The sequence below is a fragment of the Eubalaena glacialis genome, chromosome X (assembly GCF_028564815.1).
Source record: "Eubalaena glacialis isolate mEubGla1 chromosome X, mEubGla1.1.hap2.+ XY, whole genome shotgun sequence".
In the NCBI taxonomy this organism is placed as follows: Eukaryota; Metazoa; Chordata; class Mammalia; order Artiodactyla; family Balaenidae; genus Eubalaena; species Eubalaena glacialis.
In genome coordinates, this window is record NC_083736.1 from 92,760,148 (window position 1) to 92,769,596 (window position 9,449).

Sequence of the window (9,449 nt, forward strand, 5' to 3'; positions counted from 1 at the left end):
CATTTTCCTGAATGTTTAGACTGAAATGACTTGCCAGTTTAGTTAAATGGCCACGATGATGAGTACAAAGACATAGCCTTAAAATTTCATTCCTAAAACAATAGATTTGGATATTTCAGAACATCTAAACCAGGAAAAAATAAGAGAAGGCAACACTGAAAAAAGCCAAACCCTAGGAAGATATTAATAATTAAACATTTCCAGAGACTCAACGTTTAGATTGTATTTACTAGAGAGAATATGATGGAAATATTCAATATAAAGTATTGCTATCATGATGAAATTAGTTGAGTACATCTCAGTTGGGTTTCTTATGAAAGCATCCAACTCTGCCTCAACCATTCCACATAAAATTACATAACCTATACCAGAAATCGTGTGAATTGCAGCCACAGTGAGCACTGTGTCAGGGTTAGCTACCACCAGACCACAAGAGCTTATTGTTATATTTTCAAATGTTTTTCAAGCTGGTAATTAAACCATTGGTAGATTTAAACCAGCTGTGGTGGGTATATTTCTACCATGAAAATCTGGAAGTGCTACAAATCAGGGCTTTGGGGAGCAACAGTTTTTTCTGTTTTTTGTTTTTTTTAAAAGATTTATTTATTGATTGATTGATTGCTATGTTGGGTCTTCGTTTCTGTGCTAGGGCTTTCTCTAGTTGCGGCAAGTGGGGGCCACTCTTCATCGCGGTGCACGGGCCTCTCACTATCGTGGCCTCTCTTGTTGCGGAGCACAGGCTCCAGACGCGCAGGCTCAGTAGTTGTGGCTCACGGGCCTAGTTGCTCCACGGCATGTGGGATCTTCCCAGACCAGGGCTCGAACCCGTGTCCCCTGCATTGGCAGGCAGATTCTCAACCACTGCGCCACCAGGGAAGCCCGGAGCAGCAGTTTTTAAAGATTTACCAGCACACCATACTGGCCATAATCCAGATGAGCTCATTAAAAGCAAAGCCTCCCCACATAGCTAACAGTTGTAAAGCATATCCATTGAAGGAGAGATATAAATGGCAATGGTAAGAAGAGGGGTGATTCAAAAGAACGTGGCTTCTCTAAACCTTACCCTCTCTCCCCTCCCACAGTGTATAGAGCTAGCTGTTCTAGCTCAGCAGAGGGTGCTTAAGTTGATTTTCATTGAATCTCATTATACTATTTTGAAATTCTTCTCCCTCAAATCTCTATCACCAGATGTTCTATCTGAGAAAATGACCCTGTTACTCTGAAAATTTGCCTGGTCTATTCTCTTTGACTATAAGTGTGGAAAAGTATACAATTTGTTATGACTACTATTGACCTTTATAGTATTATCTGTCCAACTTTTATTGTTGAACGAGATGAAGTATATTCTTTTTAATTTTCTCATTAAACAGTTCTATAGTATATTTATACTTTCAAAGTGTCCCCAAGCCACTATTTTGATTATATTTTACAACAATTTTGGGAGAGGGGTGGCATTATGGTGCTATTTCAGAGGATCAATCTCCAGAAAGTCCAGAAGTTTTCTCCAACTTATGCACTAATATTGGAGCTTATAGTGGATCATAGAATCTCTAAATTGGCCTTTTTAAAATTTTTTTATTTTATATTGGAGTATAGTTGATTAACAGTTTTGTGTTAGTTTCAGGTGTACAGCAAAGTGATTCAGTTACACATATATATGTATCTATTCTTGTTCAAATTCTTTTCCCATTTAGATTATTACAGAATAAAGAGCAGAGTTCCCTGCTGCTATACAGTAGGCCCTTGTTAGTTATCTATTTTAAATATAGCAGTGTGTACTTGTCAATCCCAAACTCCCAATCAGCCCCTCCCCCCCACCCATCCCCCCTGGTAACCATTAGTTCCTTCTCTAAGTGTGTGAGTCTGTTTCTGTTTTGTAAATAAGTTCATTTTATCATTTTTTAAGATTATGCTTATAAGTGATATCATATGATATTTGTGTTTCTCTGTCTGACTTACTTCACTTAGTATGATAATCTCCAGGTCCATCCATGTTGCTGCAAATGACATTATTTCATTCCTTTTAATGGCTGAATAATATTCCATTATATATATGTACCACATACCCATTCATCTGTTGGTGAATATTTAGGTTGCTTCTACGTCTTGGCTTTTGTAAACAGCGCTGCAATGAACATTGGGGTGCATGTATCCTTTCAAACCATGTTTTTCTCTGGATATATGCCCAGGAGTTGGATTGCTGGATCATCTGTTAGCTCTATTTTTAGTTTTTTAAGGAACCTCCATACTGTTCTCCATAGTGGCTGTACCAATTTACATTCCCACCAACAGTGTAAGAGGGTTAAATTGGTCTTTGTACACTATTAGTGTCCATTTTATACTTTCTGTGTGTCTCTCTGATGCAAGCTCCTATAAAACAAGTTTTTATCCTAATTCCTACAAGCATGCACACATACACACACACTCACACTCACACAGACTTTTAGAGAATTGAGGTTTATCATTAGCCACAACGGCAGCACTTTCAATGTATTAATAACCTACTATGTATTGAGGCACTATTCAAGGTAATGCCACAAGGTAATTTTCCCAGTGATTCAATTAGGTAGATAAAATTATGACCATTTTTCAGAGGAGGAAACTGAGACCCACAAAGTTAAATAATTTACCAAAGTAAGTGGCATTGCCTAATGGGAAAATAATAAAGAAATTAATTTTTCCATTCTCTGAAATTAAATCTTATGGTTAACATAAAATGTAGTTGTCCATGGAGCTGCATATACATGATCTCATTTAATACTCACTATAATACACAAGACTATTACTACACCCTTTTTGAAAGTGGTGGAAACAAGATCCAAGAAATTAAGCCATTTGCTTAAGGTTACACAATTAGTATGTAGCAGAGCTAGGATTCAAACCAAGATCATCAGATTTTCAAACCGGGGTCCTTACCACTTTAACTCATAGAGACCAGGTAAATAACCAGCTTTTTATCTGCTTCATTCCTCTCTACTACCCAAACTGCTTAATGACTATATTTCTTTTTGTCCCCTCTCTTTTTTGCTTCACTCTTTCTTGCTCCTCACCAGCATTAGGTATTGCTTTTGCAATATTTCCATTAGCAGTATTGATTTGCTGGTCACATATGGTACTTGGCTCCTCTGAATATTACATGTTGATAAAACATATTGAAAAATGGGCTACATATGTTTCGGGGACTCAGAGGAACAGTGATAGTATATTATTAGAGTTGGCGCTCTGGAGAAAGAGATTCAGCCATTGTTTAGACAACAATAAGAAATGAATGTAGTATCATCTTAACTAGCAAGTTCAGTATTAAAATCACTGCACAGAGGAGATAGCTTTAACTCACTTATGTCATATCCAAAAATCTAATAATCAACAAAAATTTACTGAATACCTACTATGGTACTAAGTACAAGGTTTATTATAAAGAATTATAAGAATCTCCATTCAGTCTGTTGAAATTTATTGGGCTTCAACTATGTGCCAGGCAATGTTTCAGGTACTAGGAATACAAAAGTGAACATGTCTGGCACAGGCTCTGCCTCATGAAGCTTACATTCTGGTGGAGGTGAGGGAAAGAACAAATCAAGTAAATAGAAAATAAAGTTATTGAAAATTATAAGTACCATTAAATAAACAAACAAGGATCCCATATAAAGAATGGCAGGAAGGAATGGGACTCACTCTACATTGGATGATTAATGAAGAAATCTCCAAAGCTTATTAAAGCACATATTTTATACTTAAGTGGCTTATATATTAATTGTCGGCAGAGCATACAATAGGAGCAAGAAGGATATTTCCTTCAGAAGCTTAATGTATTGAAACCTGGAAACTCTGTATAACAGACCACAAAAACAACTGCATTTATCAAGAAGTAATACATAGTAATAATATTTAATAAGAATGTATATGAAATCCATGTATGCATGTGTGTATTCACACACACATATATATATATTACTTTTTGAATAGAGAATAGTTAAATCAGAATGATCATTAATTAAGTCATGATATTATATATTTTGGAAACATCACAATATTATAAATTTGGGGAAAACAATAATGTAATTATAATGCAGTAGGCTTTTTTTGTGGTGGTCATCTGGAAACTGTGATATTTCAATTAATTTCAGCAAAGTCCAAGTTAACTCACTCTTCTTCAATATTACCCAGGAGATACTCTTCAAATATAAGAAAATAGAAAGTTGATTCTTATCAATCCAACCAAATTTCAGTTGATTTCTTTTAAATACTAGAAGTTTATTTTGTCTCTACAACCATTTACCAAAAATATTGGAAAAGACCAAAATTATTCCTAGTCTTTTTTTTTAACATCTTTATTGGAGTATAATTGCTTTACAATGGTGTGTTAGTTTCTGCATTATAACAAAGTGAATCAGTTATACATATACATATGTTCCCATATCTCTTCCCTCTTGCATTTCCCTCCCTCCCACCCTCCCTATCCCACCCCTCTAGGTGGTCACAAAGCACCGAGCTGATCTCCCTGTGCTATGTGGCTGCTTCCCATTAGCTATCTATTTTACATTTGGTAGTGTATATATGTCCATGCCACTCTCTAACTTTGTCCCAGCTTACCCTTCCCTCTCCACATATCCACCCCAAAGTTAGCAGAAGGAAAGAAATCATAAAGATCAGATCAAAAATAAATGAAAAAGAAATGAAGGAAATGATAGCAAAGATCAATAAAACTAAAAACTGGTTCTTTGAGAAGATAAACAAAATTGATAAACCATTAGCCAGACTCATCAAGAAAAAAAGGGAGAAGACTCAAATCAATAGAATTAGAAATGAAAAAGGATAAGTAACAACTGACACTGCAGAAATACAAACGATCATGAGAGATTACTACAAGCAACTCTATGCCAATAAAATGGACAACCTGGAAGAAATGGACACATTCTTAGAAATGCACAACCTGCCGAGACAGAACCAGGAAGAAATAGAAAATATGAACAGACCAATCACAAGCACTGAAATTGAAACGGTGATTTAAAATCTTCCAACAAACAAAAGCCCAGGACCAGATGGCTTCACAGACGAATTCTATCAAACATTTAGAGAAGAGCTAACACCTATCCTTCTCAAACTCTTCCAAAATATAGCAGAGGGAGGAAGACTCCCAAACTCATTCTACGAGGCCACCATCACCCTGATACCAAAACCAGACAAAGATGTCACAAAGAAAGAAAACTACAGGCCAATATCACTGATGAACATAGATGCAAAAATCCTCAACAAAATACTAGCAAACAGAATCCAACAGCACATTAAAAGGATCATACACCATGATCAAGTGGGGTTTATTTCAGGAATGCAAGGATTCTTCAATATACGCAAATCAATCAACGTGATACACCATATTAACAAATTGAAGGAGAAAACCCATATGATCATCTCAATAGATGCAGAGAAAGCTTTCGACAAAATTCAACACCCATTTATGATAAAAGCCCTGCAGAAAGTAGGCATAGAGGGAACTTTCCTCAACATAATAAAAGCCATATATGACAAACCCACAGCCAACATCGTCCTCAATGGTGAAAAACTGAAACCATTTCCACTAGGATCAGGAACAAGACAAGGTTGCCCACTCTCACCACTATTATTCAACATAGTTTTGGAAGTGTTATCCACAGCAATCAGAGAAGAAAAAGAAATAAAAGGAATCCAAATCAGAAAAGAAGAAGTAAAGCTGTCACTGTTTGCAGATGACATGATAATATACATAGAGAATCCAAAAGATGCTACCAGAAAACTACTAGAGCTAATCAATGAATTTGGTAAAGTAGCAGGATACAAAATTAATGCACAGAAATCTCTTGCATTCCTGTACACTAATGATGAAAAATTTGAAAGTGAAATTAAGAAAACACTCCCATTTACCATTGCAACAAAAAGAATAAAATATCTAGGAATAAACCTACCTAAGGAGACAAAAGACCTGTATACAGAAAATTATAAGACACTGATGAAAGAAATTAAAGATGATACAAATAGATGGAGAGATATACCATGTTCTTGGATTGGAAGAATCAACATTGTGAAAATGACTCTACTACCCAAAGCAATCTACAGATTCAATTCAATCCCTATCAAACTACCACTGGCATTTTTCACAGAACTATTCCTAGTCTTAAAAACACTGTTTTCTCAAATTCAAAGATGATCATTTTCTAGTTGTTTGCTTTTTAGAAGTGAAAATTGAACAGGAATTGCTCAGAGTCCTCTTTTATTTTTTCACAGTGAAATGTAGCTGTGGTGTTTGCTATTAGAAATATCTTACTGGAATTGGGCTCAGGAGATAGTTTAACTAGGAAGCAGCAGTTAGAAAGGCTTTTGTCACTCTCCATTTTTCATCTATTCTGGTTGTTTTTTAGAGATGTTTCAGTGAGCTGACTATGAAGCAGTACCTTCTTGGGTTGGGAGGCTAGGTCTGTCTTACTCTAATGTTTCAAGGTTACTGTGCCATACACATAAAAGCAGGAACAGAGTGATAATTGAACAACTAATAAGAACCATGATCAAACAATGTTTTAAAATAAATACATAATTAAAACCATTGACCCACAAAAAAAGTGCAACTGAACACAGAAAATATGCATATTCATTCCAGACAGTAACAAAACAATGCCATAAACAACTCCACAAAAATAATAATAAACATACCAAATAAAAGAAAAATAGATACCCTCTAGGTATCTTAAGACCATAAATGCAGTCTGAGGTCATTTTGTAATATGACAGGAAGAGTTCAGATCCTTTTGGACATTTCTTACCCAAGGAATTTTCTACTGGTCTACTGGTTACTAATATATTTCTGTTGTGATGTCATTCGCTACTGAATTATTCTACCTGGATTATACACTTTTGATGATTATGGGACCAGATTGGTGGTTCATAGCCAAGGGGGAATATTCATAAAGAAACCGTACCCAGCACTCCTTCTATGACCAATCAGGTGATGTGATTTATTTATGAGGGTAAAGTATGGCAAAGAAAACTGAAGAAGGAGTTGCCAGAGGTCCTCAAACTTTTGGCTAATGACATAGAATCAAGCACACTTGCCCAATCTGCTCTGTGGAAAGTGAACTCGGTCAATTTTGTAATCTCATGAGATCTCCATGCACCCATTAGGTAATTTCAAAATATCAACTCCTGTGTTCAAATATCCCCAGTAAGGGAAGAAAATATAAGGGTGAGCATCAGGAACTCCCTGACTTAGCTGAAGTTTGACATGTTTCCTGGAAATGAAGAGACTCAGTAGTCAACCTGAAGAGACTACTTAAACCTCGTGTTCCTCTTTGCTGGTGCTTTAGCTAAAATCAGAATGGTGTGCGATAGGGCATGCACAGGCATTTTCTGAAGGGGGTCTGCCCAAAACTAGGTAAAGACTATATTGCCAGACAAGTGTGACTAGTGAAGCAAGCTTTTACTTATTTTTTTGCGTGGATAGCTCCTGCTTTTGAATGGATGACAGAGTGGACATTTCCTATTTACATGGTCTGTGGGCAGTGCTTTAACTTAAAGTTGTGTACGTCTTAACTATTGAAAACTGCTTTTCCCACTGAGCAAAGCCCTTCAAGCTTGGTGGTCAACATTTTAAATAATATTAATAATGTCAACATGAACAATAGCTATCTTTATTGAGTACTTACAATGTATCTCTCATTGTGCTGAATGCTCTACATACATTATTTCTTGAGTTAATCCATCTGAAGCTCTAAACCAGTGCTACTCAAAATGTAGTCTTTGAAGCAGTGCCAGTAAGTGAACTGTTTGTTATCAGTCCACAATGAAATAAGCATAGAAACTGAGTTTAGAAACTTCTATAACAACATTGACATTGTCACAATATCGAAGAAAGTGCTTATCTCCTTGAACAGGAGGGCATTGATAAATTCAGTTGTTGTTGAACTCACGTGAAGAGTTGCATTTGATGCAACCTGTGTTGTAGTCATACTCAGTAGGACCACATTGCAACGTGTGAAATTTTAAGATCAGTTTATAAACTAAAACCCAAACATGTATAAAATATGAAATCCATTTCCTTCATCAAAGATAATTTAACTATAATTTTACAGGTTGAAATTTTGGAACTGGCTATCAATGAACACTTGAAGATAAATTCTGAAGTAACAGTATCATTCATTTCATTTTGAGTAAAAGGTAAAAATGAATAACTTGAGCTTTCTGAAATTGCTTTAAAATCTCTTTTATTCTTGTCAACATACTTACGTGAGATGTATTTCTCTATTCTAAGTGTTATTAAAACAAAGCATAGATGGAACCAAGATGGCAGAGTAGAAGGACGTGCTCTCACTCCCTCTTGTGAGAACACCAGAATCACAACTAGTTGCTGGACAATCATTGACAGGAAGACACTGGAACTCACCAAAAAAGGATACCCCACATCCAAAAACAAAGGAGAAGCCACAATGAGATGGTAGGAGGGGTGCAATCAGAGTAAAATCAAATCCCATAACTGGTGGGAGGGTGACTCACAGACTGGCAAACACTTATACCACAGAAGTCCACCCACTGGAGTGAAGGTTCTGAGCCCCACGTCAGGCTTCACAACCTGGGGGTCTGGTAACGGGAGGAGGAATTCATAGAGAATCAGACTTTGAAGCCTAGTGGGAATTGATTGCAGGACTTCGACAGGACTGGGGGAAACAGAGACCCCACTCTTGGAGGCCGCACACAAAATAGTGTGCACACTGGGACCCAGGAGAAGGAGCAGTGACCCTGGGGGAGACTGAACCAGACCTACCTGCTAGTGTTGGAAGGTCTCCTGCAGAGGTGGGGGGTGGCTCTGTTTCACTGAGGGGAAAAGGACACTGGCAGCAGAAGTTCTGGGAAGTACTCCTTGGCGTGAGCCTTCCCAGAGTCTGTCATTAGCTCCACCAAAGAGCCCAGGTAGGCTCCAGTGTTGGGTTGCCTCAGGCAAAACAACCAACAGGGAGGGAGCCCAGCCCCACCCATCAACAGTCAAGTGGATTAAAGTTTTACTGAGCTCTGACCACCACAGCAACAACCAGCTCTACTCACCACCAGAGCCTCCCATCAAGCCTCTTAGATAGCCTCAACTACCAGGGGGCAGACAGCAGAAGCAAGAAAAACTGTAATCCTGCAGCCTGTGGAACAAAAACCACATTCACAGAAAGATAGACAAGATGAAAAGGCAGAGGGCTATATACCAGATGAATTAACAAGATAAAACCACAGGAAAACAACTAAATGAAGTGGAGATAGGCAACCTTCCAGAAAAAGAATTCAGAATAATGTTAGTGAAGATGATCCAGGACCTCGGAATAAGAATGGAGGCAAAGATTGAGAAGATGCAAGAAATGTTTAACAAAGACCTAGAAGAATTAAAGAACAAACAAACAGAGATGAACAATACAATAACTGAAATGAAAACTACACTAGAA